Genomic DNA, 26427 nt, shown 5'->3' with positions numbered 1-26427 from the left:
TGGAGCTTATTACCTCTGTTGTAGCACATATTCGGACTTAACTTAAATACAGATAAATCACAGGCTATCTTATTTTCGAATAAAGGATTAATCCCCGATATTAATAAGCTGAACCTTCCTCCTGTGCCTCTAAATAAAGCGATCATTCCATTCAGTTCAACAGTAAAAAACCTTAGAGTTCATTTTGAATCTAACCTTACCTGGGACACGCATATCGAACACACATGCAAGAAAGTATTTTCCACTCTTCACTCGTTAAAAAGATTGTACCACTATCCAGCTAAATTAAAGCAGACGCTTGTACAGACTCTTCTTATGCCTCATTTCGATTATTGTGACGCTTTATTCAGTGATCTCAGGGTGGAATTATCCCAGAAACTGCAAAGTGTTCATAATGCGTGTGTTCGTTTCATTTGTAATGTCCGCTACTACGATCACATTTCGCCTTCTTTCGATAAATTATTGTGGCTCAGGTTAAATGAGAGGAGAAAGTTACATTCCCTTTCTCTCTTATACCGAATTTTGCACACCTCTACTCCCTCTTACTTACCTGTCCGATTCCACAGTCTTTCTCGGTATCATAACTTAGATACTCGGTCACAATATAACACGCTAGAAATACCACTCCACACATCATCTCTTTATTCTTCAAGTTTCACTGTTGCTACTTCTCGTCACTGGAATTCTCTGCCTCCTGAAGTCAAGGGCTGCCGAACTTTAATTTCCTTTAAATGTAAATTATAAAAATATCTTATGATGAGTTGCCTGACCTAACGCGTTGCAAATATTTAATGGAATGTGTTCCACTGTATTTATTTTTATTTTTTTTTTGTTTCTTATTTTTATTATCTAAATCGTGTTTATTTATCACTTAACGCCAATATGTATCCCACTGTGTTGGTTTTTTTATCATTAATCTATTTTTGTGTACATTTTATTCAATTGTCGGTTTCTGGTTTAATTATGTAAATCCTACTTAATTGTAATCTAATATTAATATGTATACTAATGGGTTATTTTTATTTTTACTGTGTACATTTTTTTATTGAATTATCGGCTTCTGTTTTTATGTGATTCGTATTTGATTCTAACAACATTAATATGTATGTCACTGTGCTTATTTTTAGTTTATGATGTAAATGTTTATGTAACTACCTCTTTTGATCTCATTATGTACCTAAATTGTATCAGCATGTAATTACTTAATTCCGATCCAGTTTTATGTTCAACTATGTAAGGAAGTTTTAATCCTGGTTGAATGTAAGAGAAGGCTTTAGGGCCTTAACTCTGCCAGGTTAAATAAAGCCATTATTATTATTGTTATTATTATTATTATTATTATTATTATTATTATTATTATTTAATAGTTATGTATGCAACAAGTGGATAATCTTAATGATTATTGCATGAGTGAATGTTTGTTGCACGATAATGAGTACGACAATTTTCACGAGTGTCATAATAAGATTATTCACGAGTTGGATACAACACTTTATGGCATCTTATCATTATAAATTGTAGGAAGTAAATTATGAAATAGATATGTTCGTATCGATTAGTTGCACCTGGCATTGACACTGAATAAGGAATATGTTACAAATGTTCCTTTATTTTGTTAACATAGTTTCTCTGAACCACAGAACTATTTTATGTGATATTACAAAAGTGATTCAAAATTGTTATAGATTGGACATAAATTATACATCACCTTCTCTTCTGTCCTGAATTACATTTCTTGTTACGTCGCTCGTACAAGCGGTAAGCAAGATAGCAAGCGTTCCGGTATTACGTCATAGCGAATACGTCATTGCTTTTATTGGTACGCGTGCTACAATAAGGCGATCATCCACGATATAGGATGTAGTAACAACTTGTTTATAGTGCTAGGTTGGCATAAAGTAAAATAAAATATTATCTATGTTTAGGGTGGAAATTTCCACTCTTTAATTAATTAATGTACAAAACATACAGAGGTGAGACTATCTGGAGAGAAATAAAGAATAGAGTGCAGCCGCCAAATTACTCTTCAAGGAACGACCACTCACGTAAATTGAGGGAAAGAAGACAGAGGACGGACACTGGAAAGTTTTTTCTTTCTCAATCGTGCTATCAGGGACTGGAATGCTTTACCTGCAGACTTACTAAAGGCTTTACCAATAACCAAAAATGTATTTAAAAATAGACTTAAGGAATTTACTAATAGATGATAATATAATATAATATTATTATGTCACTATTTTGTGATTTTACAAGTATAGTGAGTAAGCAGAGAAACATAGTGCATCTCCAGTGATTTATATTGGATGTGCAGTGTGTTGTAGTGAAAGCGCAGTGAGCTTAAAAGTAAATTCTGAGAGTTATAGTGGCAGAGAAATGAGATAGATTTATAGTGAAAGGGTTTGAGTTATAGTGAACGTCCTAAATTGCTTATAATGGGGCTAGGCTAGTGATTTGAGGTTAATATAGAAAGTACAATTCTACAGAATAATAAGAGTGTAATTGATGTTTGTTATTTGAAGTGTTGTATCAGTGAAGAAGTGTGTTGTGTCTGTGAAATGTGTTTGTGTCAGTGAAGTTCTATAGTATATAGTGGCAGTGCAAAGTATCTGAACAGTGAAATGTTTTTGAAGTGTTAGTGAAATCAGGATAGTGTCAGTGAAATGTTTCATAGTTACAGTGCGTGAGTGAATTGATAGCGAAATTGGTGTAGTGCTGAAAGGTACTTATGCAAGTATGAACATATATCACATATACTCGTGGGTTCGAGTTCGAACTTAGGGTTAAGATATAAATTAGATTTACTTTAATTAATTATGTTATATCAAGTGATCGTGCTTCATTTAATTTAGGATGCTCCTTGTTAATATTATTATCAATCAAACTCCTGTATCTCCTCATGAGGAGCATAGGGCATTCACAAAATGCCTCCATCGGACTCTTATTTGTAACCAACTTCTTCACTTCGCTCCATGTTTTCCCCTCCCTAGCAATTTCGTCCAAAACTGTTCTCTTCCATGTATTTTTTGGCCTTCCTCTTGTTCTACTACCCTGGGGGTTCCAATCCAAAGCCATTCTTTCTACTGCTCCATCTTCTTTCCTGATTGTGTGCCCTATCCAATTCCACTTTCGTTTTTGATTTCTATTGTGATTTCTTTCTGATTTGTTATCTTCCATAGTTCTGAGTTTGTGATTATATCTGCAATCTAATTTTTAAAATTCTTCGTAAACACCTGTTAACAAATGTTTGCAGTTTATTTTGTATAATTGAATAGTTACCCCGAAAAGAGATCTAACCAACAAAAAATCGAAAGTTGAGTTTTCAGTGGAATAGTGATCTATCAAAGAAATGCCATCGCCTGGCAGACGTAAAGTGACATAATTTCTCTTTCAAAGGTTAGTTTTTTTTGTTTCAATATTGGGATTCCAGCGAATAGTGATCTATCTGTTCTAAAATGGCAGAAGTATTGAAACAAGCTGTGAGTATTAGTGCTGAAAAACAATTAAATAAAGGCCGGAAGCGCAAAATAAACATTCATGAATGGAAGGATAATAAGAATAAAGCCTTAAGGAATGCTGGGAAGCCATATATGAGTAGAAAAGGGTATTTTGTGTCGGGAAAATGTGTATCAGAATCGGTGAGTGGAACACTGATGTAACCGCAATTTTTATTATAAGCTGTTTTTATTACTTTTCAGATCTGTAGTCCGATTCATTGGTAATATTTCATTAAATATTTAGGCAACATCGTAACATGCACATATTACGTCGTGTGAAACCATTTTTAAAAACATGTTTTGTCGAATACACATTATTTCCGATATGAAAATTTATTGAAAACTAGGAGGGAGAAAATAGTATTAATTTCACAAAAATATTTTGCTTTCACACTTATTTGAAGCGTAAGCTGTATGTTGATTTTTGTACAATACAGGTAATCATTATTATGATTATTATTATCATCACACTTTTTATGTTACTGTATGCCGCTGTCGTAATCAGTGTGGAGAGGTTCTTCCTGATATGAAGAAACAGTTATTCCAGAACTTCTACAAACTAACATACGATTGTTGCATCGCTCAGAATAATAACTGGCGATGCTTAGCTCTCTAACATTACCCCATTAGGAATAAATATTTTACAACCATTGATCAGAAGTTCTTGCTTAGTGGACATAGTTTTTATCCCTGCGACAGGGATTTTCCAATAATAGAGATAAGAAAGAAAAAACCCACAATCTATCACCCTAAACCGTGCATCGAAGTGGTAGTCAATGCTAGTCCTGGATTTTCCGCATACTATATGGTCACAGAAGATTTTTTGATCTGTCACTCATAGATGGCATGCTTAAAAGAGATCCTAAATTTAAGATTACTTCATGCTTTTGGATCCAGTTTTCAGAAGAGAAGCCAAATAGACTCAGAACTCGAGCAAGCCATAATATTCTTCAACCATGGCAAACCTATGAGATCTTGGAAACCCACAAACGACGTAATAAGCTAATTCCACTCCCAACAGTTACAGCTCAACTGTACAATGGAGATATGGCAATAAAGAAAGCAAAGAAAGTGGATTTGTTGCATATGTGCAAGTTCATTCCTCCCCAATTTCGTGAATTCTACCAAAATCTTAGAGTAACTGAGTGACAATGGGACGGATGCTTCATAAAAAAGCTCTCAAAGTAGCTGAGTGAAAGTGGCAATATAACATTTGAAACTGAATCATTGATTGTGACTTTTACACTTCTTATTATAGATTTTAAGTTAATTGTAGGTTAGATCATTTTTCCATTCTTCAGGGATAGATCGTTTTTCCACTCAATTTTGCATTAATTTGTTAATATTTAATAGTAATATATTATTTTGCCTATAGTTTGACTCAAATGTGTTTAAAATAGAATGGACTACTGCGAGTATGTATGCTTTGCTTAAGATATTAACCTTCAAATAAGAATAAAATGTTTTTTTTCATTTCCTCAACAATTTGTCGTTTGTGGGTTAGATCTCTTTTCGGGGTAACTATTCAATTTTACTTGTTTTCCATGTCTCACAGCCATATAATAAGACTGATTTCACATTACTGTTAAAGATTTTAATTTTTGTACATCTAGATATAATATAAGATTTCCATATTGGGTACAACTGGACAAATGCACTACTTGCATTTTTTTATTCGGTTCTTTACGTCCTCAAAGGCTCCACCATCCTTGTCAATTATACTACCCAAATATTTAAATTCTTGAACAGTATCAATGTTATTATTATTTATTATAACTTTATCTGTCTTTTTACTATTTAATCTCATTTCTTTAGTTTTCTTTGCGTTTATTTTCATATGAGCCCCTTTTATTACTTCTAATAAAGTATTAACTTTATTCTGCATATCACCAAAACTATGGGAGAGCAAACAGGTATCTTCAGCGAAATCCAGATCTTCCAAGGTATCGTTTAATCCCCATCTTATACCTCTTCTAACATTGCCAACAGACCTTTCCATAATATCATTCATAATAATCAGAAATATGATCGGAGAGAGAATACAACCCTGTTTCAAATATTATTTTATGCTCGACCATGCCGAAACGTAGTAATTATACACCTGGTAGCAGACCTTTAATGCATGTCATTAAAGTACACCTACTCATTAAAGGTCAGGTCTTTCAGCCAATGACGACTCAGGTTACAACTGTTCACCCAATGACAGGTCAGCTTTCTACGGTTATAAAACCGCAAGTATCGATTATTCTCGGATATGCAATAGAAAGAGAATTAGCAAAAAGTCACGGAGGCTGGAAATCCAATACAGTCGCAGAAGGTTATTTTCTGTTACTATAATAATTAGCGTTAATTGTAAATAATATTCAAATAAATTCAATTTGTCATCTCGTTTTTCAATGTCTAATTTAATTTCAATGTTATCTCTGTAGGTTCTTATGGCCTAGCAAGGTCAATGTGGACATCTGTTCCTCGGAAAAAATCAATACTTTCGCGTCTGCGCACATCTCACAACATACGGAACATTGCTGAAGGTCAGATACAATTAAAATTAATAATATCAAGTTAGAAATATGGTCGAGCATAAAAAGTCGTATGAAACTCGCCTATAATGGTAATTAAGAAGCTCGTATGAAAATTATGAAACTCGCTTGCGCTCGTTTCATAAATATCCATACTCACTTCTTAATTACCTTCATTAAAGGCTCGTTGCATAATGTACTAATATATTATTATTATTTTATTATTAATATTATGAATTGTAACTTATTATTAATTGTAATTATTGAGTGTAATTAGTTAGCACTGCCACCGGGTATTTACCCATTTGCAGTGTGAATAAATACATACATTTTACTCCACTAAAAAATTATATATACTAAAATATCGCAAAGCAAGTTGTCTTGACTATCAGCCAAACTGCCAAGCAACGTAGGAGATATTGTTTGAAAAATATGCCATAAAACAAAGAACGTATAATTTATTGCCACACCGAGTACATAAATATCAGCATATGCCTTTCGAAACAGTCGACGCACTCGCTATCTGCCCCCGTAGTTCATCGACACTTTGGCTCATTTCCTTCAGTCAGTTCACTAAACCTTTCACAAAGAAATGTGTCTGCGCTCTCCGACGCTCGTGATTCCGACGGCTGTGCAACAGTTCGCCTCGCCCGGCCCTCTTACCGGGTCTAATGAAAATTGTCACCGCCGCCTAGACCGTCCATGCACGAACATTTGATGAGAATACCCTTGACGTAATCGGGTCAAAGCTTTTATGAATACAAAGCACGTCCCTGCCTCGCAGTTCAGAATTTTATTCACATGATTTGCGATCGGAGCGCAAGTGCACGCCATCGCATCGGCCTCAACAAATTGGGCGCTATTTCTTCTCTTTTTTCTTCTTCTTCATAGATTTTCTCCCTTTATGGGTTAGTCGTCTTCAGTACACTAAAGGCCGATTGTATAAACCGTTTAATCTTAGATCAGAGGTTAAATTGATCCTCATTCTAGCTGAACTTGGAATTTTGTGTTGTATAAAGTCTAATCTGAGATTAATTTGTCTTAAACTAATGTCAACTTTGACTGAAGAAATTTCTCCGATTAAGTTAGATGATCCAAGTTCAGTTATTTCTTTTCTGTTTGAAGTATACGAGTGACAGATTGTGCAAATAGAATAACCATTATTATTAATATGAATAGATATGGTAGTTACATTTATATTATATATATATATTTATATTTATATTATATAATTCCATTGCCGCTGTAATTTAAACTTTAGTTCCTATTTTATTTTACTTATATATCTTTATTATTGTTATTGTTTATTCTCTATATTTCTTTTATATTAATATTGTATTATATAATTTCTGTAACAGTAATTTTAATTCTATTTCCTATTTTATTTTATTTTATATTCTCTTATAGGCCTATTAATATTATATCTGAACTGCGACCGAACACGAGCGCTGCTCATTCGGTCTCAAATTTTGTTAATACTACTGTATCTCCTTTTTTAAATATTGTTTGTATTATTTTATTTCTATTTCTCTTGTTTGTTTGTAATTATATATTCTTTATTCTGTATATTTAAATTTATATATATTCAATTTCTTGCCTTAAAAATACACAAACATTCTTATATTTTACAAGGCTTTATCGTGTTCAGCTGTATCAAATAATATAACCTATAATTCTATTATGTTTATAACAACCATTAATAAAATTATTAATGGATATGATAGTTACATTCATAAATTTTCAATTAACTGTATTACTAAACGAAAATTGTCGTTTTATAATGCTTTATTATGTTTAGCAGTATCAAATACAATAACATGGTAACAATTTGGAGAACGATGAACCTTCTTGTTATTGTCCGCCATTATTTACAATGCACAAAACAAACCAGTGTCTCCAACAGAGTGTACGAAAAGTCACCAAAAAGTAGCTGGAAAGTCGCTAGATTTCTCATTATCAACAAAGAAAGATTTTGTCACTATGGGGTGCTAAAACGGTCGCTAAATCCCTATTTAAGTATGAGTAATATAAAAGTTAAAAGAAATTGTCGTTGAAAAAGAGTTAAAGTCGCTAAATTGGCAACACTGAACAAACCTGTACAACATGGCGCGCGCATCACATACTTCACCTGTTTATGCGATGTTGCCATATCCTTTTCACGTGAACTTAGATTGCATTTTAACAAAGATAATTTGATCGCAGAAAAGTTTTATACAATAAAAGAAGTGTCTGAACTCAGTTCACTTTCCGATCTTCGATCAAAGTTGATCTTTAGACAGGGAGTTTTATACAATTGGACCTAAGACTTTTGCCGCTTAGCATTTTACTTCATATTTATGCAATATCTACAATTCAAAAACAATTCCAGAAGAATGTCGAAGCCACCGGCGTAGCTCAGTCGGCAGAAGCGTTTCCTTGTCGCTCCGGAGCTGCGCTGTGAATTCAATGTCCGTTTGGGCGGACTACCTGGTTGTTGTTGTTTTTTTTTTTTCGAAGTTTTCCTCAACCGCAAGTCCGATCAGTGGTAGATCCTTAAATAGAACATAATGCTATATTTTCGCTGGCAGAGTTAAGGCCATGAGACCTTCTCTTCCACTCAATATTTACGAATATTTACAATACTCTAAAGATTCTCAAGCAATATTCTTCAGTTAAATTTTAAAGACTAGTACATGTTTATTTAATTTGAGATAAAGCCTATACGAAAAAGTATAGGCTATTTATTAATGTTAACATGTGTTAACCTTATCGATCTCAAAAAAAGAGTAAGACTTAAAGTATAGAACACCTTAGCGCAGTGGTTCCCATATATATATAAAATGCGACTCAATTTTGGGCAAGGCTTTTTTTTTTTTGCGACCCCCTCTCCACTGCCGTACAGGTATTTAACCCTGTTTAAAAATACGAATCCCTGTAAAATCGAAAACAACCATAATTTTACTCAAAACCAGTGGATACCACACAACTTCTAATGTACAGATACGGAATTAAAATTTGGAGCGTCCACATCTGCGGAGTAACTGTTAGCGCGTCTGACCGCGAAACCAGGTGGCCCGGATTCTATTTCCGGTCGGGGCAAGTTATCTGGTTGAGGTTTTTTCCGGGGTTTTCCCTCAACCCAACATGAGCAAATGTTGAGTAACTTTCGGTGCTGGACCTCGGACTCATTTCACCGGCATTATCACCTTCATCTCATTTTCTCCACGGTGAAACTATCAGTGTGAGGCCACGCGTTAACGTGTTGCAGGATGATCTTTTCAGGGCGTTTTTCGCGCAATGCATGACAGAGCTTCAAAACTGTCTGAATACAGCGGACAGCATTTATGGTCTGTCCAGGTTCAAGAAATTCAACCAAAATGCATCCCAGAACTCATCAACTTTTTCCTTGTTGCGTTCCGTGAAGGCAGTTCGAGGGCGACCGCTACGAGGCTCATCTTGGATGCTCGTGTTCCCATCTTCGAAATGTTTCACCCATTCCCAGCACTACCGGCGCCCCTGCACACATCTCTATGTGCACACTGAAGTCTGAGGTGAATTTCAGCAGGAGATTTTTCTTCTTTAACAAGGAATTTAATGACAGCACGCTGCCGAAACGAACCATCGTTGTTGACCATTTTGCAAGTATTGCCTGTGGTCACATGATAGAAGTTAATGACGTCACAATATGTCAATACATAGTGTATAGTCTGTAGATTATGATCATATAATCACAGTCTAGTATATACAGTCACGAAGCTCAATACCTATGGAAAATGCATCCATAGATAGTTGCTAACCACTAGGATCGCTACTATCGCCTCGTCACAGACAATGCAAAATAGTACGGGCACAGTCTATTGTTCCTAGTACCCTCAACAACTCAAGCTTCGTGACTGTGTATACTAGATTGTGATATAATCATGTTTGTTACATTGTTGAAATTGAAATTATAGACCTAGCAATGTGTCGCTCATGACTTTCAGTACGATCCTCTGTAGAAGACCTTTAAAACATACCGGTAACTGACGATTGTGTGTTGACACGGACCACTAGAATTGTGAAGGATTATGATGATGCATTTTTCTGTATATTTCTACCTTTCATGGTGCTTTTACATGAATCTTTCATTTTAGTTTTGCCATTTCACGTTCTTTCTCTCTAACGGTTATCACTGGAAAGTAAGGTCTCGTCCACATCTTTGGAGTAGTCCACACCTGTGGAGTAACGGTCAGCGCGTCTGGCCGCGAAACCAGGTGGCCCGGGTTCGGATCCCGGGCGGGGCAAGTTACCTGGTTGAGGTTTTTTCCGGGGTTTTCCCTCAATGAGCAATGACTTTCGGTGCTGGACCCCGGACTCATTTCACCTCCATTATCACCTTCATTTCATTCAGACGCTAAATAACCTAGATGTTGATACAGCGTCGGAAAATAATAAAATAAAATAAATCAAATCTATGGAGTAACGGTTAGCATGTCTGACAGTGACAGTCCTGGTTGAGGTATTTTTCGGGGGTTTCCCTCAATCAATTAAAGAGTAAATGCTGGCGACTTTCGACGCTGGAGCCTGGACTCATTTAGCTGGCGTTAACACCTTCATTTCACTTAGACGCTAGACAACAATCGTAGTTGATAAAGGCTCGCATAGTAACCAATTAAAAAACTGAGACCGCATTCGAATTTAGCTGGCGTTAACACCTTCATTTCACTTAGACGCTAGACAACAATCGTAGTTGATAAAGGCTCGTATAGTAACCAATTAAAAAACTGAGACCGCATTCGAATTTAGCTGGCGTTAACATCTTCATTTCACTTAGACGCTAGACAACAATCGTAGTTGATAAAGGCTCGTATAGTAACCAATTAAAAAACTGAGACCGCATTCGAAATGCAGGATTAGACGTTAATATAACGTTGACATGAAAATTAAGTCCCATTCCATTTAATACAACCATTCAGAATACCTACGCATAGACGCAACCGTAACCGGATACAATATTATAAACTTAACAGCTTCAAGATTTTAAGTTTAAGTTTACGTAAAGACAAAAAATTCAATTACTCGCAAGATGGGTGACGTCATAATTAAAAATCGATAATCGAATCATACGACAAAATCTCCGATCGTATTTTTCGGTATGATCTGGAAGGCATAAAGAATCGAGCAGCACTGCAAACCTTGCTTGCAAGATTAGAATTACCGCCTAAACTCTATTACAAAGAACGTGAACAAAAGTTAAGCCTCGGCAACTGCATATAAATACACCCCTTCCAACAATCAATTGCATCAAAAGATGATAGCAATCAAGACTCAATAGAATTAATTATTCCTTACATTTGCCTGGTCCTATACATATATACACTGTGTCCCAAAAGTGATGGTGGGGCTTCAGAGGATTATATTTTTTTAATGAATAGAAGTAGAAATGTAATATTGGTGCCACATGAAAATGAAACTCTCAGAGTGCAATTGGAGACACTGAGAGTTTAAATTTATTTTATATTTGTTGACACTTCGAGGGTTCATATTGAAATAACATAATTTGTATTTGTGTTAAATCGACTATAATACGTTTGTATTTTACTTTTCTTTAGCACTAGATGATAGTGATGATGATGATGATGATATTATTATTATTATTATTATTATTATTATTATTATTATTATTATTATTATTATATAGTTACAATGATGGTAATAATTTTGATCGCAACAGTGCATATAGGGACATTTAGAGTTTAAATTTATTTTATATTTGTTTAGACTTCGAAGGTTCATATTGGAATAACTTAATTTGCAGTTTGTTAAATCGACTATTACTTTTGTATTTTATCTTATTTTGTTTTATCCATGTTTATTTTTAGCACTAGATGATGATTATTATTATTATTATTTATCATCATCATCATCATCATTATATTCATCATTATTTTTATGAAGGTACTGACATTATTTAATAATCATGATGGCAGAAGATGGTGATGGCTTCCATTGCGAGAATGACAGCTTTGGTAGTACATACACACTGATTTTAAGTATGAGAACTTTTAGGGTTCACACACAGTCTAGTATATACAGTCACGAAGCTTGAGTTGTGAGGGTACTAGGAACAATAGACTGTGCAGGTACAATTTCGCATTGTCTGTGATGAGGCGATAGTAGCGATCGTAGTGGTTAGCAATTATCTATGGATGCATATTTACTACGTATTGAGCTTCGTGGCTGTATATATTAGACTGTGGTTCACATTGGATTTGTAACGTTTGTATTTATGTTAAATAGCCAGGGAATTGTATTTTATCTTGGACAATTTATTTCCAATCATACAATAATAATAATAATAATAATAATAATAATAATAATAATAATAATAATAATACCGCTAATTATTACATAAATTATAAAATATAATTATTACTATTATTTTCTCCACTGTGCCTTAAGTAATAGCATATGCAGCTACAGATCTACGGACTCTTGTTCAATTCTCGACAGAGAAGTGGAAAATGGAGATTCGTCTCCCTTTCGTAAATGTGCGTTCCTTGCCACTTGTTTTTCCTATGTCACACAGTGGCCCGTACCATTTTGGCCACATGACCATGGGGGCCCCTACTTGGGAGTATCTGATGCTGTTTGAATATTATTCTCACATGAATCAGAACTAAATAAATTAAAAGGTCTAATCTTTGTAAGTATATTTAACATTGTTTTATTTTTATTACTTTATGTGTATTAATTGTGCAGACGTTTATAGAAGCATCAAGCATCATATCATAATTAATGTTGACAGCACAATATGGGAGTGGAGAAACAATAGAAACACTCCATCTTGTGTTACTTCCGTCTTCATATCAAGACGCACACAGTACAACTGTTCACTTGAGAGAAAAACTGCAGAGAAGTATCACACTTAATATTTTACTAATGAATTTCATTGTAGATGTGCGAATTAAAAATTTCATTGTTATTTTCTTTTTTGCCAACACAAATAGCGAGAACTGTTCAACAGATAAGTAAATACATGCAAAAAAGACTTGTTATGGAATTACTTTGGCTGCTTTCCAAACCCTGACGTAATGAGTTTTGCAGAAACATGTCAAATATAGAATGCTGTTGAATTCTCACAACAAAAGTCTCACTTTGCGATACAGCATAAATTTCTAGGATACAATATCCATTTACCGAACGAGTTCACTCAGACGCTACCGTGAGGTGCGTTTGTGAGTCGTATTCGGCAGGTCACGAGTTCAAACCCCGTAGTCGGTCAATCTGACTGGGGTTTTCATGGTTTTCCTCAGTCACAGAGGCAAATGCCGGATTGAGAATTTACATACCATGATTCATTACCGCCTCAATTACGATTTTTCACAAAAGTGGTGGTTTAGATGTTGATAAATTAACAGAGGATACAGTTTGTTTACAAATTATGATAAAACTGACCAAAAGATGTATTAGTTCTTATATTTGTAATGAATTTTAAAAAGAAAAAAAAATTACCAATATCATGAACATTAATCAAATCTAAAATCAGTTACATGAACACAAGACATTTACAACACACGACAGAAACAGAAACTCAGCAATAGTAACAACGGCCTGCTGCAATAGGTACCCACAGATCCTAACACGCGGTATGACCACAGATGTTAAAGTATGTATAAATAAATTTAACAAAAAATATCCACTTGTAAAGGAATAATAGACACTTAATGATACAAATTTTTCAAGTCAAAATTTCAAATATTAAATAAGTTTATGTACGTTAGAACAGTGGTATTCAATCTATGCTGAGGGTACGCGTAGTTATCTCAAGGGTTACGCATCCCACTGATTACATATGTAAAAATGCTGATGTATTTATTTTATTATACTTGTTGATAAATGATTGCATTATATTATAGTTTCTTTTGCAATATCAACTCTTGTTTTTCCTTGCTTGAATATCATTTTACGTAAATCAATACTATTATTATTGCATCAATAACTATTGTTGAATAATAATAATAATAATAATAATAATAATAATAATAAATTATTATTATGTGCTGGACAACAACCATTGGCCAATAAAAGTCCAGCACAGTGATACAATTAATACAATAAAATGAACAACTATGGTACAAATTAAATAATTGAAATAACAACAAAATGTAGAACAAAGATTGAAATTATTAATTTACAACAATTATCAATACTATAATATTTTATAGAAAGGAGATGATTCTTACAAAAGTATTACCAATTTGTGTAGAAAGATTATGTAAATAATAATAGCAAAGACATTGCCATGTTTTAATACTTCTACACATTGAATGGATCGAAATCGCCTACATGTAAGTTAGCATGTTTAATACATCTGGAGACCGGCGAGGAAGATTTAGAATTTCTAATATAGAAGAGTTTGTGATGTCTCATGTCCTTCATAGGAATACGAAGACTGACACTGTTTAAGAAAGATTGACAATTAATGTCACCTTTAAGAACCTTACATAAGAATAAATAATCGAGATCATGACGTCTGGCATACAGGATTCGACATTTAAAGTGCTCGCATTTTTTATCATAGTTGTATCCGGAGTTATTAGGCAGAAATCTGTACGAACATATTGAAATAAATTTCCTTTGAATAATAATAATAATAATAATAATAATAATAATAATAATATATTTTTATGACATCTATCAAAGTCTTTTATTAATTCTTATGTAATTGCAATGCAGTTTGAGGGTACGCTAGCAAAAACGATTGAATACCACTGCGTTAGAGGACTATATTTGTAGTACAGTAAGTAGGTTCCGTTAAACTTGTAAAAATAATCAGATTTTAGACGGTAGGCCTACAGTAGAAAGCCCAGTACATGCGTATATTCATATGTTTTCAAAATTTATCCGCATATCATCAGCTAAGTACAAGATCTCATTATAACAATTTACTCATTATACCCTACCACAAGACATCTTTATATTCTTCATCCTATACAGTTTCAGTTGCTAGAAATTGGAACTCGCTTCCGAGTGATATAAGGGGTTGTTGGACAATAGCTTCATTTAGGTCAAAATTATATAAATTCTTACTTAACAGATGAATTGCTGATTAATATTTGTTACTTATAATGAAACTAACATCTGTCCATTCTTATTATTATTATCTTTAATTTCTCTAAATAGATTTACAAAACCTCTAATGGCAATTACATTAATATTCTCATTATAGAAATAGAAATATATATATATATATATTCTCCCTGTAACATAGTCCTAGTAAGCTTATATAAATTAATTTTCATCATTTTACTAGCTATCTCAGATATTAAATTAATTATAATTCATTGAATTAAATTAGCTCATAAATTAAGTTACTACTTTACCTTATAGATTTATCTAAATTTAAATAAATGTGTAGTGAAGATTATTGCTGGAGAACCTTTTAAGGGTAATGAAAATATTTGTAATTTAAATTTATGTATTGTATTGATTAAGGCTGGTTGAGTGGAAGAGAAGGCCTTATGGCCTTAACTCTGCCAGCGAAAATAAAACATTATTATTATTATTATTATTATTATTATTATTATTATTATGTACGTATATACAATTATATATACAGTACATATGTGCATCACTCACTCACTCACTCACTCACTCATTCACTCACTCACTCACTCACACGTATGAAAATGCGGTCAGAGACACGAACCTTTTCTGAGCATTGGCTTTTGTGAAGTGTTAAACCTGTCGTGCTTCAGTGCAATCATGTACGAAGTGGAATAGCTTTCATATGAAGTGAATATATTTCTCAACTCTTACATATAGGCTAAGAGGCTGCTGAATGAAAGCCACGGCGATTTCTAACTAGTCACGGCCTTACGTAAGGACGACCCTACTGCAAATTACAGGATAGAGCGATATCACCTCGCTGAGGGCTTTCTAGTGTCTTGCGTGAAGCCTACAACGTGTCACGAACTCCCATTGTCAGTTGATAATATTGTTCACAAAAATGGACGTCAGAAAGCCAATGACTTGCTTGTCCCTGGTATCATTGGTGCTAATGAGTCCTAATCACTGTGTAGTCCTGCATGCATTAATATACAGTAAGTCCGTTACTTCTCGACATGTTCTATTTTGAAATAAAGTGATCCTCGTTTTAACCATAGGGGAGACTGTTGTACCTTTAAACACTTTTCACATTTTATTTTTTTTTAATTTTGGGAAATGAAATTTTTTAAATGAAAAAAATCTTGAAATAATTGTTGAAGATTCCTTTACAACTTCCTGTATGTATTTTCCTGTTTTACAGATCTATTAAGGATGGAAAAAATAAAATGAAGGGATATGTTATGTGTTCAAAGGTACAACAGGTTCACGTACCTTGGAACATACCCTCTTGTAAGTTGGAACACATGGAATATAGGTGGAATATAGCTGTAAAAACTGACAATTATATTTAAAATACATTTGCCATCATAAATCACATCAGGCTTCTCTGATTGCGATTTTATTTCCTACAAGAGCAATAACTGCTTTTCAACAGTTTTCTTCAAGACATCCGGATCAATTGGGGACCTCTTAACTCCAGACTTACTTCGTGACATGATCTTAAAATAAAACAAAAACAAAAGCCGATAGTATCGTGTATTTTGGAACATGTTTCATGGTACAAGATGTTTTGTGTTCAAAGGTACAAGAGGGTGCACTTTTAAACAAATATGGCTCACAAAACCAGAGAGTCGAATAAATCATGGAAATTAAAATATGTTAACACTCACCAGATGATAGGGAACACACCGTACTTGAAAGATATTAACAAATACAATCTGGTTTTGTTTTATAAAATATATAGAAATGAACCAAATGTTTACTTTTGGTACTAAAAGATTTGTTTTGTCCACAGAACTCACACTTTGCAATAAATCAAACCGAAACTACGACCAGAGCTACTTAGCGGCTTTCTCTACAATCTACTTCAGTTTGAGTCCTCTAGGTAGCAGCAACAATTTAAAAACAAAAAAATGTTCAAAGGTACACTGTGCTAAAGGTACAACAATCTCCCCTACATGTTACATTACTGTACCAAATTTCTAGGACTTTTTATAGACTCCAGTTTAACATGGGAAAAACATATCGAATATATATGCACAAAATTATCAAGAGTTATATATTTATTAAAGAAATTAGTGATTTGCGTTTCTCAAAATTATTTAAGATGTGCCTACTTTTCGTTCTTTCAGTCGTTAATTAGGTATGCCTTAATTTTCTGGGGAAATAGTAGCAAAATTGGGAGTGTCTTGATTTTGCAAAAGAAAGCCATTAGAATTCTATGTCAATCAAACTATCTTGAACATTGTCGACCTCTTTTCAAACAATCACAGATATTAACTGTCATAAATTTATGCATATATACGACATAGTCCTTTACACTCGACAAGATATAGACAATTACTCATTAATAGCCAATATACATGATCATGAAATTAGAAATAGTAAACAAATTAATGTTCCATACTGTAGATTACATAAAACTAGTACAAATTTTTCTGTCATGGGGATGACATTATACAATAAGCTTCCCAGTCAATATTATAAGTTACCAACCAATAGTTTCAAAGCTAGATTTTATAATTGGCTTTTAATTAATCCTTTCTACTCTGTAGATGAGTTTCTTAACATAAATTCATACGAAATTGTTTTTTAATACAATTATTACATAAGAATGAAGTGTTTTCATTAATTTTAGAGTTTCAAAATGTTTTGTGTTTTCATTCTAATTACTGTTTTCAATTATATGTGTATTTTCAAATGTATGTTTTTTTTTTCTTTTGTGACGAAGCCTATCACTGTATGTTTAATGGCTTAATAAATTGAATTGAATTGAATTGAATTAGTCTCTTTCGACTTCCTTATATCGAAGACAACATTTTATTATTATTTCTCACTCTGAATATAATTAACAACGCAGTTAGTATTAAAGTTTTCAGTTATTAGCTCTAACAGCACCACATATAAGTTTAAAGATGACGCTACATACATGTGTGTCTGTGATTAGCAAGTTAGTGCAACTCAAACGTAAGAATATTTATTTCATTTATTACATATCATCGTTTTTAAACGTTCTTGTAGATAGCAGAAGAGAATATTCAATGTGTAAAACTAATATTTTTATTTTGAGGTTTCGTAACAAGCTGTATTTTAACGGTGATGGGTTGTTAGCTCTTCGCCCAACCCAAGCTGGAGGACCATTCCTTATCGGCCGTCAACGACTGCTTATTCAATATATTCGCAGCTACCGTCCATATCTCACTAACATTACTTATCCAACGTTCATTATTTACTTTCATGTTGTTTTATGGTCTAGATATTAATGTAATAACTATGTAACCATTGAAGACATTATTATAAAAACAACCGTGTCAAAATTGATATTTTTCAGGAGAACAATAAAAATAAATAAAACAACACATGTCAGCTGTTCCGTACAACTGGTGTTTAGCCTTGTGGCTGTTGCACCTGACGTGTCATATTTGGAGTCTATAAACATTTGAAATAGCAAATGTGTCCTTAATCCTTAAATTGATAAAGTATCCTATAGGATACAACAGGTTAATAGGTTATATGCTATAAATTTAATAGAACAACAGAAAAAAATGGTGGGAAAATTGAAATTTCACAATACTATAATATTGTACAACATATAAAATGTGGACGTTGCGATAGTTGTTTTCTTTACAGTCCGACAAGGCTTAATAAACTAGTGTGAGAAATGAAGTTTTTCCAATTTAAGGGTTAACTTAATTTCATTAAAAATTAATGGGGCTGTTTTTGTAATAATGTCTTCAATTATATTAAATTAGAATTAGAGTCTGGCTGGGCGGAAGAGAAGGCCTACTGGCCTTAGCCCTGCCAGATTAAATAAATAAATTATTATTATTATTATTTACTTACTTACTTACTTACTTACTTACTTACTTACTTACTTACAAATGGCTTTTAAGGAACCCGAAGGTTCATTGCCGCCCTCACATAAGCCCGCCAACGGTCCCTATCCTGTGCAAGATTAATCCAGTCTCTATCATCATACCCCACCTCCCTCAAATCCATTTTAATATTATCCTCCCATCTACGTCTCGGCCTCCCTAAAGGTCTTTTTCCCTCCGGTCTCCCAACTAACACTCTATATGCATTTCTGGATTCGCCCATACGTGCTACATGCCCTGCCCATCTCAAACGTCTGGATTTAATGTTCCTAATTATGTCAGGTGAAGAATACAATGCGTGCAGTTCTGTGTTGTGTAACTTTCTCCATTCCCCTGTAACTTCATCCCGCTTAGCCCCAAATATTTTCCTAAGCACCTTATTCTCAAACACCCTGAACCTATGTTCCTCTCTCAGAGTGAGAGTCCAAGTTTCACAACCATACAGAAGAACCGGTAATATAACTGTTTTATAAATTCTAACTTTCAGATTTTTGGACAGCAAACTGGATGATAAGAGCTTCTCAACCGAATAATAACACGCATTTCCCATATTTATTCTGCGTTTAATTTCCTCCCGATTATTATTATTATTAGTATTATTAGTATTATTATTATTATTATTATTAATTATATCTGGAGGTCGTCTCGTCTATCCGCAACCTGAGGACGCGTCATGCCGTTATTTTTTCATAGATTTCAAAAAGACATACGACTCTGTTAAGAGGGAAGTTTTATATAATATTCTTATAGAAATTGGTATTTCGAAGAAACTAATTCGATTAATTATTATGTGTCTCAGTGAAACGTACAGCAGAGTCCGTATAGGCCAGTTTCTGTCTGATGTTTTTCCAATTCACTGCGGGCTGAAGCAAGGAGATGCACTATCACCTTTACTTTTTAACTTTGCTCTAGAATATGCCATTAGGAAAGTTCAGGATAACGGACAGGGTTTGGAATTGAACGGGTTACATCAGTTTCTTGTCTATGCGGATGATGTGACGTGTTTGAAGCCATTAAATGAAGTGGCATATCCCCTTATGCTGCAAGATTTAAGGACGAATATGTCATAATAGCGACATAAAAGCCATTCACTGAATGAATGAAATGAATACTGTAATAGTATGGGATCAAAAACGGCTTAGCCTAAAACCTTAAAGTTTATTGGTAAGTTTCAACATTCATGAATTTAAAGAAAACTGCATGTACCGTACATATAAGACTGAATCCTTTTAGTTCAGCAGTTTCAAGATGAACGTCTCATGAGGTTAATAGCGACTATAACAATGCTATACAAGGGCATAAAGACTACGAAAGAAAAACGCTAGACACCTGGGACTAAAGACGGTTATATGCGTAAATAATGAGGCTGAATTTTAGTTCAGTGGCATGTAAAATTCTGTTTAAACATTCGTGTGTCCTGGGAAAAGCAATTCCATAAACACAACTCAGAGAATTAAAGACAATTGCATATTTAAATAATGCGACGAAAAGCTTTAATATGCTGCAAGATTGATGTAAATGGCGATAAAGTCACTTGCTGAATCTAATGGCATGGCCACTCCGAGTCTCATGAAATTAAAAGTGGTTTAACTTCAGTAGCACGTCAATTTTTTTTTTGCAAGAGTAGGTTGTCATGTAAAAATAAAAAGCAAAAACACGTCTTCCGTGAAATCTGAATCCCATACAATGAAAAATTGCTTGTTTACGTAATGAGATTGAAACCTTGAAATTCTGTAGCTGTAAGATCTATGTGTCATGGGATTAAGGACAAATATATAATATAAATACATTCACTGAATGCAATAGTATGTAAGTTCGAAAGGGAAACGCAAATTTTATGAGATCAAAAGCGATGTTTTTTTATGCATTATGAGACGAAACCCTTACATTTAGTGACACATCAAGAATCTGTTGCAAGAATCGCATCACACGAAAAACGCAATGACATAAGCACACTTACCGTGAAATCTAGGTCTGATGGAATTAAAGAAACCTGCATGTTTATATAATCAAACTGAAACATTTAAATACAGTAGCTGCAAGATTCACGCCTCATGGGATTATGTCATAACGACGACGTTAAAGCCACACGCTGACTGCTATGGCATGAACACTCCGAAAGGAAAGCGCAACTCGTACGGAATTAAAAGTGATTCTATGTTTTCATAGCGGGACTAAAATCTTTACATTTAGTTAGACCTAATTATTTAGTCAAATTCGTGATTCTTATGAAATGCAATGGCATAAACACATCTAAAGTGCAATTCGAGTCTCATGAAATTAAAGTTGAAACTTAAATCTTTGAAAACGCAATAGTACATCCTCCTATGCTGCAAGATTCATGCCTCATGGAAATGAAGTCAAATATCATAACGATATTGAAGCCAGTCAATGAATGCAAAATATTGAACAGTCCGGCAGAGAAACGTTACGTCGGATGAGAATGGAATCTGTCCTATCCGTACGTAATAAAGCTTAGAGCTTAATGGTAAATAATATTTCGTTATAAGATTCGTGTTTCACAGAAAATGCAGTGACATGGGCCTAAACAACCTACGTGAAATCCGAGTGCCATGGAATTAAAACTGTATGTTTGCGTAATGAGACTGAAACCTCAAACTGCAATGATACATCCACTTATGCTGTAAAATTTACTTACTTACTTACAAATGGCTTTTAAGGAACCCGAAGGTTCATTGCCGCCCTCACATAAGCCCGCCAGCGGTCCCTATCCTGTGCAAGATTAATCCAGTCTCTATCATCATACCCCACCTCCCTCAAATCCATTTTAATATTATCCTCCCATCTACGTCTCGGCCTCCCTAAAGGTATTTTTCCCTCCGGTCTCCCAACTGACACTCTATATGGATTTCTGGATTCGCCCATACGTGCTACATGCCCTACCCATCTCAAACGTCTGGATTTTAAGTTCCTAATTATGTCAGGTGAAGAATACAATGCGTGCAGTTCTGTGTTGTGTAACTTTCTCCATTCTCCTGTAACTTCATCCCGCTTAGCCCCAAATATTTTCCTAAGCACCTTAGTCTCAAACACCCTTAACCTATGTTCCTCTCTCAGAGTGAGAGTCCAAGTTTCACAACCATACAGAACAACCGGTAATATAACTGTTTTATAAATTCTAAAATTTACACCTTGTAAAATTGTAATAGAATAAAAATAACAGTATTTAATCGAGCCATTGAATGCAAGGCATTAAACACTTCGGAAGAGAAGCTTAAGTCACATGAGAATGCAAGCGCCTTTTCCGTGCATAATAAGTAGTAGAACATTAAATTTGGTGACAAATTAAATTCTGTTGAAAGATTTACGTTTCTCAGATAATGCAATGACATGAGTTTAACAATCTACAGTGAAATTCGAGTCTCATGGAATTAGGAAAAACTGCATGTTTACGTAATGAGACTGAAACCTCAAACTGCAATGATACATCCACTTATGCTGTAAAATTTACACCTTGTAAAATTGTAATAGAATAAAAATAATAATATTGAATCGAGCCATTGAATGCAAGACATTAAACACTTCGGAAGATAAGCTTAAGTCACATGAGAATGCAAGCGCCTTTTCCGTGCATAATAAGTAGTAGAACATTAAATTTGGTGACGAATTAAATTCTGTTGAAAGATTTACGTTTCACAGAAAATGCAGTGACATGAGTCTAACAATCTACAGTGAAATTCGAGTCTCATGGAATTAGGAAAAACTGCATGTTTACGTAATGAGACTGAAACCTCAAACTGCAGTTACACATCCACTTATGCTGTAAAATTTACACCTTGTAAAATTGCAATAGAATAAAAATAACAATATTGAATCGAGCCATTGAATGCAAGGCATTAAACACTTCGGAAGTTAAGCTTACGTCACATGAGAATGCAAGCGCTTTTTCCGTGCATAATAAATAGCAGAACATTAAATTTCGTGACAAATTAAATTCTGTTGAAAGATTTACATTTCACAGATAATGCAGTGACATGAGTTTAACAATCTACAGTGAAATTCGAGTCTCATGGAATTAGGAAAAACTGTATGTTTACGTAATGAGACTGAAACCTCAAACTGCAGTTACACATCCACTTACGCCGTAAAATTTACACCTTGTAAAATTGTAATAGAATAAAAATAACAATATTGAATCGAGCCATTGAATGCAAGGCATTGAACACACCGGAAGAGAAACGTCAAGTTGCATCGGAATGGAAGCGGTTTTATTTGTACGTAATGAAACGTATGCCTTTAAATTTAGTGACAAATCAAATTCTATTGCAAGATTAGCGTTTCATGGAAAATACAGTACAGTGGCATAAGTACGCTATCGTGAAAGCCGAGTCATGGAATTAGAGAGAACTAAATGTTTACATAATGAGACTGAAATCTTAAACTGCAGTGACACATCCTCTTAGGCTTCAAAATTCATACCTCATGGAATTGAAATACAGTTAATATCATGACAATATTGAATCAGCCAGTGAATGCAAAGGCATTAAACACTCTGGAAGAGAAGTCAAATCTTACGGAAATGGAAGCGATTTTTTTGTACTTTAGGCTTAGGATATTAAATTTAGTGACAAATTAAATTATGTTGCAAGATTCACTTTTTACGGAAACAGCAGTGACATGGGCCTAACAACCGAGTCTCATGAATTAGAGAGAACTGCATGTTTATGTAATGAGACTGAAATCTTAAACTGCAGTGACACATCCACTTAGGCTGCAAGAAAAGCTTAAGTTTCATGGAAATGGAAGCGACTTTTCCGTACTTAGGCTTAGGATATTAGATTTAGTGACTAATCAAATTCTGTTGCAAGATTCACGTTTCACGGAAAATTTAGTGACATGAGCCTAACAACGAGTCTCATGGAATTAGAGAGAACCGAATGTTTACATAATGAGACTGAAATCTCAACCTGTAGTGACACATCCACTTATATTGCAAAATTCACGCCTCGTGCAATTGAAATTGAATAAATAACGTTACTGCAGCCAGCCAGTGAATGCAATCGGTTTTTCTGTACGTAATAAGGCTTAGAGCATTATATTTAGTGGCAAATCAAATTCTATTGCAAGATTCACGTTTCACGGAAAATGTAGTTGCATAAACACACTTACCGTGAAATCAGAGTCTCGTGGAATTAGAGACAGCTGCATGTTTACGTAATTGGACGACTGAAATCTTAAACTGCAGTGGCACATCCACTTATGCTGGAAAATTCACGCCTCGTGGAATTGAAATGGAATAAATAACAACGATACTGCAATTAGCTAGTGAATGCAAGCGGTTTTTTTTAACCTAATAAGGCTTAAGATATTAAATTTAGTGGCAAATCAACTTCTATTGCAAGATTCACGTTTTACAGAAAATGCAGTGGCATAAACACACCTACCGTGAAATCAGTGTCTCATGTAATTAGAAACAACTGCATGTTTACAAAATGAGACTGAACTCTTAAACTGCAGTGGCACATCCACTTATGCTGGAAAATTCACGCCTCGTGGAATTGAAATGGAATAAATAACAACAATATTGCAATTTGTCAGTGAATGCAAACGGTTTTTTTGCACCTAATAATACTTAAGACATTAAATTTAATGCCAAATCAACTTCTATTGCAAGAGTCACGTTTTACGGAAAATGCAGTGGCATAAACACACCTACCGTGAACTCAGACTTTCATGGAATTAGAAACAGCTGCATGTTTACAAAATGAGACTGAAATCTTAAACTGCAGTGGTACATCCACTTATGCTGCAAAATCCACGTCTCGTGGAATTGAAATGGAATAAATGGACTAAATTCTATTACAAGATTCACGTTTCACGGAAAATGCAGTGGTATGAACACACCTACCATGAAATCAGTATCTCATGGAATTAGAGACAGCTGCATGTTTACGAAATGAGACTGAAATCTTTAACTGCAATGGTACATCCACTTATGCTGCAAAATTCACGCCTCGTGGAATTGAAATGGAATAAATGAACTAAATTATATTGCAGGGTTCACGTTTCACGGGAAATGCAGTGGTATAAACACACCTACCGTGAAATCGGAGTCTCGTGGAATTAGAGACAGCTGCATGTTTACGAAATGAGACTGAAATCTTTAACTGCAATGGTACATCCACTTATGCTGCAAAATTCACGCCTCGTGGAATTGAAATGGAATAAATGAACTAAATTATATTGCAGGGTTCACGTTTCACGGGAAATGCAGTGGTATAAACACACCTACCGTGAAATCGGAGTCTCGTGGAATTAGAGACAGCTGCATGTTTACGAAATGAGACTGAAATCTTTAACTGCAATGGTACATCCACTTATGCTGCAAAATTCACGCCTCGTGGAATTGAAATGGAATAAATGGACTAAATTTTATTGCAGGGTTCACGTTTCACGGGAAATGCAGTGGTATAAACACACCTACCTTGAAATCATTATCTCATGGAATTAGAGAAAACTGCATGTTTACGAAATGAGACTGAAATCTTTAACTGCAGTGACACATCCACTTATGCTGCAAAATTCACGCCTCGTGGAATTTAAATGGACTAAATTCTATTGCAGGGTTCACGTTTCACGGGAAATGCAGTGGTATGAACACACCTACCGTGAAATCAGTATCTCGTGGAATTAGAGACAACTGCATGTTTACGAAATGAGACTGAAATCTTAAACTGCAGTGGTACATCCACTTATGCTGCAAGATTCACGCCTCCTGGGAACAAGAGCGACTGTGTGCCCACATAATAAAGAGTTCCCAGAGCAATGACACAACCACTTGTGTTGCAAGATGCGTCACATAAGATCTGATAAAGGACATAGATAATGAGATTGGAACATCTGAAGGCAGTAATGAGACTGGAGCACGCCGGATCGTAAACACGTCGCAGCTGTGAGCGGGGGGTGGGCGGTGGCAGGCGGAGGGTCGATACAGCGGGCGGGTGGCCCAGGCCGGGGGTCAGGGCCGTCCCGTCCCGGCCTCGGCGTCACAAAGCTCACTCGCGCTCCTCACCGACTCACCTGCCGTCACATCGTGCTGCTCCGCTCACCGCGGGTCCGGGTTCGATGCCATGTTCGCACTGCCACGTCACAACCGACCGACACTCCGTCCGACCGGGGCTTTCGAGCTGCACTGAGCACTCTCCCCGCGCGAACTGGCCGCCAGCCCGAGCCGCCTGCGCGCGCATCGCTCGGATCGCTTCCGTCTTCATTTGTTTGTGTTTGTTGCTTCGTTGTGTCATCCTGTTCTTTCCTTTTCTTTTATCCTTTCGTTGCTTTCCAGTTTCAGATGCTCTGTTTTGTAACAATGGATAATGCCACTCTTTTTTAGGTCGAAAACGTCGCTTTCTTCGTTCATATGAAGTTCAGGGTTCGTTACCGAAGATGCGTTTCTATTCAAACACATGTACAATATGGTCAACCGTGTATGCTCCCATATGTCAGTAGCAG

The 26427-nt window shown here is 34.9% G+C and overlaps 1 protein-coding gene across 1 annotated transcript in view; it reads right to left on the bottom strand.

The window, feature by feature from the left end:
• LOC138712458 (transmembrane protein 198) overlaps nucleotides 1–26153 on the bottom strand; it is a 363343-nt gene extending 337190 nt beyond the window's left edge. The window contains exon 1 of the mRNA XM_069844288.1: nucleotides 25999–26153. The gene's annotated coding sequence lies outside the window, so the exon portion shown is untranslated. The remainder of the gene's footprint in view (nucleotides 1–25998) is intronic.
• Between the last annotated feature and the right edge of the window lie 274 nt (nucleotides 26154–26427).

The sequence above is a fragment of the Periplaneta americana genome, chromosome 13 (genome assembly GCF_040183065.1).
Source record: "Periplaneta americana isolate PAMFEO1 chromosome 13, P.americana_PAMFEO1_priV1, whole genome shotgun sequence".
Lineage (NCBI taxonomy): Eukaryota > Metazoa > Arthropoda > Insecta > Blattodea > Blattidae > Periplaneta > Periplaneta americana.
Note: the sequence above shows the minus strand (reverse complement) of the source record. Positions and strands in the feature narration are given on the sequence as shown.